The following is a 9,107-nucleotide window of genomic DNA, read 5'->3' as shown; positions in this document are numbered from 1 at the left end:
CTCCCCTAGGTATTCAATTATAAGATTTATAACACAAGGTAGAAGCTATCATTATACTTTTTCACTGGATTTCTTAATCATTATCCTGTATGATATAAACTACTCCAGTGAGGGTAGAAGAGGGGCATCCGATTTCCCTGGAACCCTACAGAGAGACAGAGCCTCCCTGCTCACTTAGAGAGAGAGGGTCAGAATGTGCTGGATTCTAAACAATCTATGGTACATAGTTGCAATGGAAAACTATTGTGCCTATAAGCAATGATGAAAAGGATGAGTTCATAAAAACCTGCAAATACTCTCATCAAATGATGCAAAATGAAATGAGCAAAACCAGGGAAACCATATATAAATTAACAGAAATACACAACGATCAACTGTGAAGAACTAAACTATTGTCAATAAAACAAGGTTCCAAGATAACCCCAGGTGACTCATGATATTACATATAATTTTATATATATTATATGCTATCTATAGCCAAAGAAAGAACTTCTTGGAGTCTGCTGATCAAAGCACATCATCCTTCATTTCCTTCAGGAGTTTTTTATTGTATGTGTGATATGTATCTTCTGTGATGGCATGGGGAATATGGAAATATAATACATAAAAACATTAATATAAATTATGTCAAGACTGTTTACTGCCTCAAGGAAGAAGGGGAAGGAGAAATGGAGAGAATCTAAATCATGAAATGTCAGAAAACAATTGTCAAAAATTGTTTCTACATGTAATTGAAAAATAAAATTTAATAAAAAGAAAGAAATCACTGAATTCCTTGAAAATCATGATTTTTAATGCTGTAAGATAATTTGAGGGCAATTCGATTGGGATGGTACTGAATACGTGATTTAATTTGGTAAGATTGTCCCGAATATTATATTGGTTCAACCAACCCATGAGCAATTAACATTTTTCCAAATGTTTAGATCTGATTTTATTTTGTGAAAAGTGGTTTATAACTGTACTCATATAATTTCTGAGTTTTTTTGGGCAGGTAGACACCCAAATATTTTATATTATCTACAGTTAATTTAAATATAATTTTTTTCTATCTCTTCTTGCTGGGCTTTGTTGACAATATAAAGAAATGCTTGTTTTTTGTATAAATTTATTTTATCCTTATTTTATTTATTTACCTGCAACTTTGCTAAAACTGTTAATTATTTCAATTAGCTTTTTAGTTGAATCTTTAGGATTCTCTAAGTATATCATCATATCACCTGCAAACATGATAGTTTTGTTTCTTCATTGCCTATTCTTTTGTTTCTTCATTGCCTATTCAAATTCTTTTAATTACTTGTTATAGGATAATAGTGAATGAAAATGGTTATAATGGGCAAGAACAAGAGCACAAAGATAAGAAGAATATAACAATGACATCATGAAAAAAACATCAAAAGGAAAATTCCAGGAATTTCATAGCCAGAATATAGAATTCTCACATCAAATAAAAAATACTGCAAATAGCAAGAAAAGAATTCAAGCACCAAGAAACTCCACTGAGGATCAGACAAGATCTGGAAACTTCTACTAAAAGCCAGGGGAGATCTTGGAATACAATATTCCAAAAGGCAAAATATATATGCTTACAACCAAGAATAATCTATCCATAAGAGGTGAAGGGGGAGGGGAGTAGACTTTTAAAGAAAGAGAGAATTTTAAAGTATTCCTGATGTAAAGATTAGAGCTAAGTAGAAATCTGAAATATAAATACAAGAGTTCAAAGAAAGCACAAAGGTAAAATTATTTTCCAAACTATAAGGAGTTGTATGATGGTCTAATGTAAATATTCGAAATGAGCAAGTGACCCTAACTTTAATGTCTTCAAAGGGTTCTAGGGGAGTAAAATAAGGAAAACATAGGTCTCAGGTATGAACTAATTTTGTTCTGTGAGTTTTAAGACCAGAAAGAAAAAAGGAAATATAAATAGAAGAACATACTAGTGAAAGATGGAGGAAGAAGTTGGGGAGGTGGCTTGTTCTTCTAACTAGGGTGTGTAACAAGAAAACATAAAGAAAGGGACAAGGGAGTGAATATAGGATGAATCTCACTATTGTCTGAGACTGACAAAGGCATGTGCACATAAACACACCCATACAAACACAATGGTTAAAATATATTACACTGAACAGGGAAATATGTGAGAACTTGGAGGGGGTGCTAGAGAGGAGAGGGAGGATAGTTGTCACAAGTAAAACAACTTCTGGATTCTGAAGTAGAAATTAAAAATGAGGAGGCAAAGAAAATAAGTAGAATCTAAGGAGGTTGCCTGGAAATTGCCTACCTGGAGATTGCCACTTAGACAATTTGGAAATGACTGCACAAACTACAGTAACTGAATGCAATGAAAAATTATTATGCTACAAGATATGACAAAAGAGAATATTTCAGAAAATCTTAGTATGAAGTAATGCTGAGTGAAATGAGCAAAATAAGAACAGTTTCTACACAGACAGCATTATAAAGAAAAACAAATCTGAAAGGCTAAGCACTGTGATCAAAGCAGTAACCAACCAACCATGTCTCAGAATACTTATAATGAGACATTTTCCACCACCTAAGAGAGAAATGATGGATATTCTGTGCAGAGACATACATTTTTGCATATAACCCACTGTGTGGGTTGGTCTGCTCTATTATGCTAAATCATGTATAGGAAGGGAAAAATTTTCATTTGGGGGAGAGGGGTAAGGAGTGTCAGTAATCATAATACTAATTTTTTTTCATTTTTTTAAAAAAAGGAACACTAAAATATTTTAATGCTAAGAAAAGCAGTTTAGAAGGAAGCATTGACAAGCAGTAGTTATAAAAACCAGACATAATATTACATATTTGTTTTAAAAGCAAGTGTTATAAATGGAGATTCAGTTAAATACAGTAGCTCATTTTGTATAAGGAAATGCCTGTTTAGGGGTGTTCAAGTTGAGATTAAAAACATAAATATTTTAAATTATTATTTGGATGCATTTTATATTCATGAAGCCTTTGCTAACCACTGCAACTAACTTAGCTTTAGCTACTTTGCATATATATATATATATATAAATTTCATATATTTCTAAATGTATTTGTCTCTTCTGTCAGAATTTAAGTTCATTGCAAATTAAAATTTTTCTTTATTCTTTGTACTTGTACCCCCAGCACCTAACATAATGCTGGTACACAGAAAGCACTTAATACTTGCTGGCTCATTGATCATTATTTCTAATACTAATTTTTAATGCTCAACAATGAGCTCAGCTTATATAACTTCAAAATAATTAGTTGATTTATATTCTGTGGATATATAAATATATTTATGTATGTGTATATATTGTTTCTTTAGAGTAGCAGATCTCAAACTTTTTAGTTTCAAGACTTCTTTGGACTCTTACAAATAAAACTGAGTACTCCAAAGAGATTTTTATATGGATCTTCCCTATCAATGTTTGCCATATTAGAAATTAATATATATTACTATTATAATGAACATAATTTGACCTCACACACTCCCTTGAAATGGAATGAGAGACCCACAGACCTACAAGTGCTACAAACCACACTTTGAGAACCACTGTTGTAGAGAAAAAGGACTATATAAATTCTACAAAGCAGACACTTAAATGCCAAAATAACATAGTGAGTAAAGCCAATTATGTGATATTTACTCAACAAAAGTAAAAAAAAAAAATGACACATTGCATTAAAGATGGCATCTAGTTCATAGGTTGTAAAAGAGAATTTAAAACCCTTTTTGTTTATTTTAACTTAATCAATCATGAACTGGGAGTCCCCCCACCTTTCACACTTACTTAGTCATTAACATTAGTAAGTCCTGAAAGATCACAAGCACTACCCACCCCCCACCCAGTGCTATGCAAATTGGGATACTATTATTGGTTCCTGAGATGTGATAGATCAGCCCACAGTGAAAGGAACTAGAAACCAGAGAGACAAAGTGACCAGGAGAAAACTGCTTATAAAAGCCTGCTGAGGGGATTCTGATTCTTCTGGGTTGGTGACTCTGGCTGAAGAGATGTAGGGACTTCCTACCTGGAGATTGGAACCTGGAGACTTAAACTCTCCTGCTCTTCTGGTTGGAGATGAGGACCTGAGGGAGCCTTTGTCAGAATTGAGCAGGATTTCTTTGGATTGGCAATTATAGGGTCTTTAGCTAGGCAATGTTTTCTATCTCCTTCCTACATTTCCCCCTTTACTATCTCTACCTTGCTGTAATAAAGCTACTATAGCCTCATGAGTGAATTTTTATAAACAGTGACTTTTTTAATTCTTATATTTTTGTCAAACCCATTTTAATTATTACAGGTTTATGTTGAGGATCAAATCAGAATATGTACATATATATTGTTATAAAAAAAAATAAGGTAATCTGAGTGGGTCAACAAAACGCAATTTGGGTGTGAGGAAGGATAATGGGGGTATAGGGGATTATAAGGTGACTGGAGGAGGAAAGAAGGTAAGGGAAGGTATGGAGATAAAGGAAATGGGATATGTAAGAGAGGGCAGCTGAAACAGGTTTATTCCCAGAGGCTTGAGACAGAGGATACAGGGAGGAAATTGGGGCCAATAAGAAATGTTTAGATTTGGCTGGAGAGGTTCTCTTGTTAGTTTCAAAGTCTCTTGAGAGAGGAGTCGAGAGGGCCCCTCCCTGCCAGTCAAACTGATGGCTGGAGGAAGTCCTTGGGTAGGTACTTCCTGCCAAGATGGATGCCCCAGTTCTTTCAAGAAATAAAAGAAAAATGATTCCTTCCCCTTGAGCCCTTGTCTTAATTTTCAACACAATGATTCACCAAAGGGTTTGAATAGGTAACAAGGGGATTTATTAATACCAGGATCAGTCAGAAGAGGAGAGGGGTTCAGGGTTTTCTAACTGCTGCCAGGGAGAGGGGTGGTGGTGGGGGATGGGTCGCGGAGAGGTTTAGACAGAGAGAGTCCGGCTCTCCCAGTCAGGAAGATTTGACTGCCTTTTAAGTAAAGTCTTTATCAAATCATTAAAACTAGGGGTAACTTATTTGAGGATACTCTACTAGCCTATAGAAACTAAACCCACAATGTCTAATCACCAAGCCCTCCCCTCCACCTGGATCCAAAGGAAATTTAGGGAAGGGAAGGGATGGAGATGGGAGATCAGGGAGAGGTCCAGAGAAATGAGATAGGTCCAAATTTCCCCAAAACAAAATAAGCACAGGCCAAGGCCGAAGCAGTTAGGCCAAAGCCAACAGGTTAAGCCAAAGCAAAAGCCTCCAGCCACAGCGAAAGCCAGAAGGCAAAAGCCCCGTCAGTTGGAACTTCACCTCTATTTATAGCTTTAAGTTCTAACTGACTTTCTGAAGATTCTAAGATGTTTAACTAACTTTTTGTGACCGTTAGAAATTACAGAAGCAAAAAGTTTCTGTTAGCCAACTTGCATTACAATATATTACATATATTGTATGTTAAAAGACTTTGAAAACTATGAAGTGCTGAGGGCATATGAAGTATTTTTATATTCCAAAAGTAAAAAGAAAATACAAATTTACTACTAAAAATTTAGGGAGAGAGGGAGAGATTAACATCAGAATACTTCAAATTAAATATACTATTAAAATACAAAATCTGTTATAATAAATAAGCAAGCAAGTAACAAATGAAACTTTAATAGAAGTGGTATAAATCCTTGGAGACTATGCTTCCCATAGATAGAAAAGCTGTTACAGGCCAACAGAAAAACAAAAGTTTTTTTAAAAACCTTCATACCTGAGAGCAGCTGGGTAGCTCAGTGGATTAAGAGCCAGACCTAGAGACAGGAGGGTCCTAGATTCAAATCTGACCTCATAGACACTTCCTAGCTATGTGACCCTAGGCAAGTCACTTAACCCCCAATTCCTAGCACAGTACTGATTCTAAGATAGAAGGTAAGAGTTTTGGGGGTAAACAAAACCTTCCTATGTGAATATGTAAAATTTTGGGACACCGTCAGCCAACAATAAAAAAAAAACAGCAATGGTATTTTTTAAAATAAATTTAAATAAAGACATTTTAAATATAAATATAAAATATGGATATAGTTATCTCTTTAAAAACTATGTCTGTGTATAAGTATATCATGGTAGCATTAGGGTAAAGGAAAGAAGAAACACATAAGCTTAAGCTATTTCTATACTTGAAATTGTAAGTAAAATTGAAAAAAAGCTTTTGAGTTATATAGAATTTAACAAAACAGAAGGCCAGGGCATAGAGGAGGGGCAGAAAATAACATTTTAGGAGCTCTACTTAGAAATGACTATGATATAAAAAGAAAGGTACCAATAAAATTTAAAATAAAGCAATACGAAAAAGTTATGTAGTTATCATCTACCTTTCTCTAATTCATTCACAATTAAGAAAAATTTTCTTTAATCTGTTACTAACCATGAAGTTATTGAATAAATACTAAAAGCTAATAGGAAAAGCTTAGTAGAGTAGACATAGATGCAGAACTTAAGGGTCAGGAAGACCTGAGTTCAAATCCTATCTCAGGAACCTAGCTCAGAAACTCATTTAACTTCATTTTGCCTCATTTTCCTCACCTGCAAAATAAGATTAATAATAGTTGATATCAAATAAATTACTATTTATAAAGTCCTTTTCCAAATTTTCAGCACTATATAAATGCTCAAAATTATTATTACTTAAGAAATAAAAATGGCTAGTAAATGCAATTGAGCATTTGAAAGAAAATTAAGAGGCAGTGACAGAAGGAAAGAAAGGAGGAAGGTTAGGAAGGTCAAACAATATAATTAAATTTTCAATTATGTAAATTAATGTAAATGTTTTACTACAAAGTTGCCTAAAAGCATCATAAGCCTATTATTAGAAGCAGTATTTTAGAAGCAGTATTTTTTAGTTACATTTTAAATATATGAAAACTTTCACTCTTTAGAGAGCAACTATTATCAAACTTCTTTTCAATAAAATAATCAGACTTTGGTTAAAATTGGGGGACATATTTTCAAATATTGGGCTGCTTAGATATGGTGGGGAAAGTTTTTTTGGATCAAGATATGCCTTTTCAAGTTAGTTTGCTTAAATTTTTCCTTATGAAGCAACTTTAGAGCCAGGTTTGCTTTTATTTAAACAAAATTTGGTACAGTAGGACCTCATTTTATGCAACCAATACATCCCAAGACCTTCACATAAGTTGAAAATTGTATATAATAGCAAGTCAATTACTTAATAAGTATTTCTACAAATATACAAAGGCACTTTAAGACTGTCCTTAGCCTTATCAGAACTATCCACATTACTATTCTTGTACATTGAGCTATTATTAATAACTAAATAGCATTAATGAAACAAAGAGAAACACTGCGTTGGCATGAACCTGACTTTTTATAAGTGAGAACTCTGGACAAAGCCTAATGTTGGAGCTAATGTTTGGTGCAAAACAATGCAATGACTCATACTAACACTTCTCAGAGTGTGAATGATTGGATAACCAGCTGTGAGACTAGACACTGTTTGGGGAAATGATGTAGATTTACCACATAATTAAATTTTTTAGTTTTACATCTTTTTCTGCTTTTATTTTTTTCAAATGTAAATTGCACAAACCTGAATTCATGTGTTGAGTTCTTGTAAAATGAGGTCTTACTGTACTTGGAAAATTTTGTCTTATTTTATATTTAAAGAGCCATTGGCAGAATTTTATCCTATTAATTGCAACCATAAACTACAATACACAAAATACAATGTCCCAGCTTTTACAATCTCATAAGTTTGAACAGAATTTACTTTTGTTTCAAGTACAGCACAAAGTGTTTTAAAAATAAAAATATAACAAAACATTAGGAAAGCAAATACTTGATGGTGACATATAAACAGGCCCATAAATTCCAACTTACAGCACAATGTAGCAAGTGGTCATGTGCAAATAAATAATTCCATGAAAATATGACATCAAAATATATTTTAAGATATGACAGAACACTACATAAAACTCATATAAAACTTGGCATCAAAAGAAAAAATGAATCCAAAGTAAAGAACATATATGAAATGAAAAATGTGCTTTTCTCTAAGACATGAATATTATACTTTACTATCAGTCAGTACCTCTTTCACAAAAGTGTAACATTCTATGATAAAAGTCTCTATTTTTACCATTTTACCATTTTACCAACTGAGTATATTTACTTCATCACCTTGTACAAAGACTGCTTAACAGATATGATGTATATATAGTAAATTACTAAATACATGGAATGGTTTTTAAAAAGTTTATAATCACTTCAGTTCTCTAAATCTTTAAAGTATAGAAAACAAGATTCTAAGTCAGTGACAGCAAACCTATGGCACAGGTGCCAAAGAGAGCTCTTTCTGTGGGCATGAGTGTATACCCACTCACCCACTCCCTCCCAGAGTTGGTTACTAGAAAGGCAGAGGGACACAGGCGGAGCAGTTCCTCTCCCTCTCTCCATCATACCTGATGACACCCTCTGCCCAGCAGTCAATGGGAGCGCACAGTGGGTAAGGTGGATGGCTCACAGATGGCAGAGCTGGAGGGGAGCAGAACACTGGGGCAATTCCACTCCCCTCTCTACACTAACTGAGGACACTCCTCACTTCATCCACCCCTCCGCCCAGCTGGATAATTTCCTCTCTCCCCAGTGTGGGGTAATAGGACAGCAGCTGGTTGAGGGGAGTGAAGGGGCACTCCATCTCTAAAAGGTTTGTGTGCATTTTAAACTGGTTCTAAGTCCTGGGAGACTACATCTCCCAAGACTCTCTGCCATAACTTCCTCAGACATGTCCCACTTCCTTTGTGGGAGGTGTCTGAGGAAAGTATAAGAAGAGAGAGTGAGTTTGGGCTCCTTTTTCCCCCAGAGCACCTTTCTCTGGAGGACAGAGGAGCATTTCTAGAGAGCCTTATTTCCCTAGCTTTCCCTAACCTTTCTTTACTACCTAAATAAAAGCCAGTTAAATACCCTCAGAGACTAGCCTGACTTTTTTCTACCTCAAGGTCCTAGCCTACCCTCTGAAGGGCTTGGGTCAATTTCCCACCAGGGCTGGTGGCTACCCCGGCTACCTTCATTCCCTTCCTCCAACTTCCCTACCTTCTATTTCCCTTACCTTCTCCCATCTTCCTC

This window comes from Gracilinanus agilis, chromosome 3, assembly GCF_016433145.1.
Source record: "Gracilinanus agilis isolate LMUSP501 chromosome 3, AgileGrace, whole genome shotgun sequence".
In the NCBI taxonomy this organism is placed as follows: domain Eukaryota; kingdom Metazoa; phylum Chordata; class Mammalia; order Didelphimorphia; family Didelphidae; genus Gracilinanus; species Gracilinanus agilis.
The sequence above is the reverse complement of the archived record's forward strand: the minus strand, read 5'-3'. Positions refer to the sequence as shown.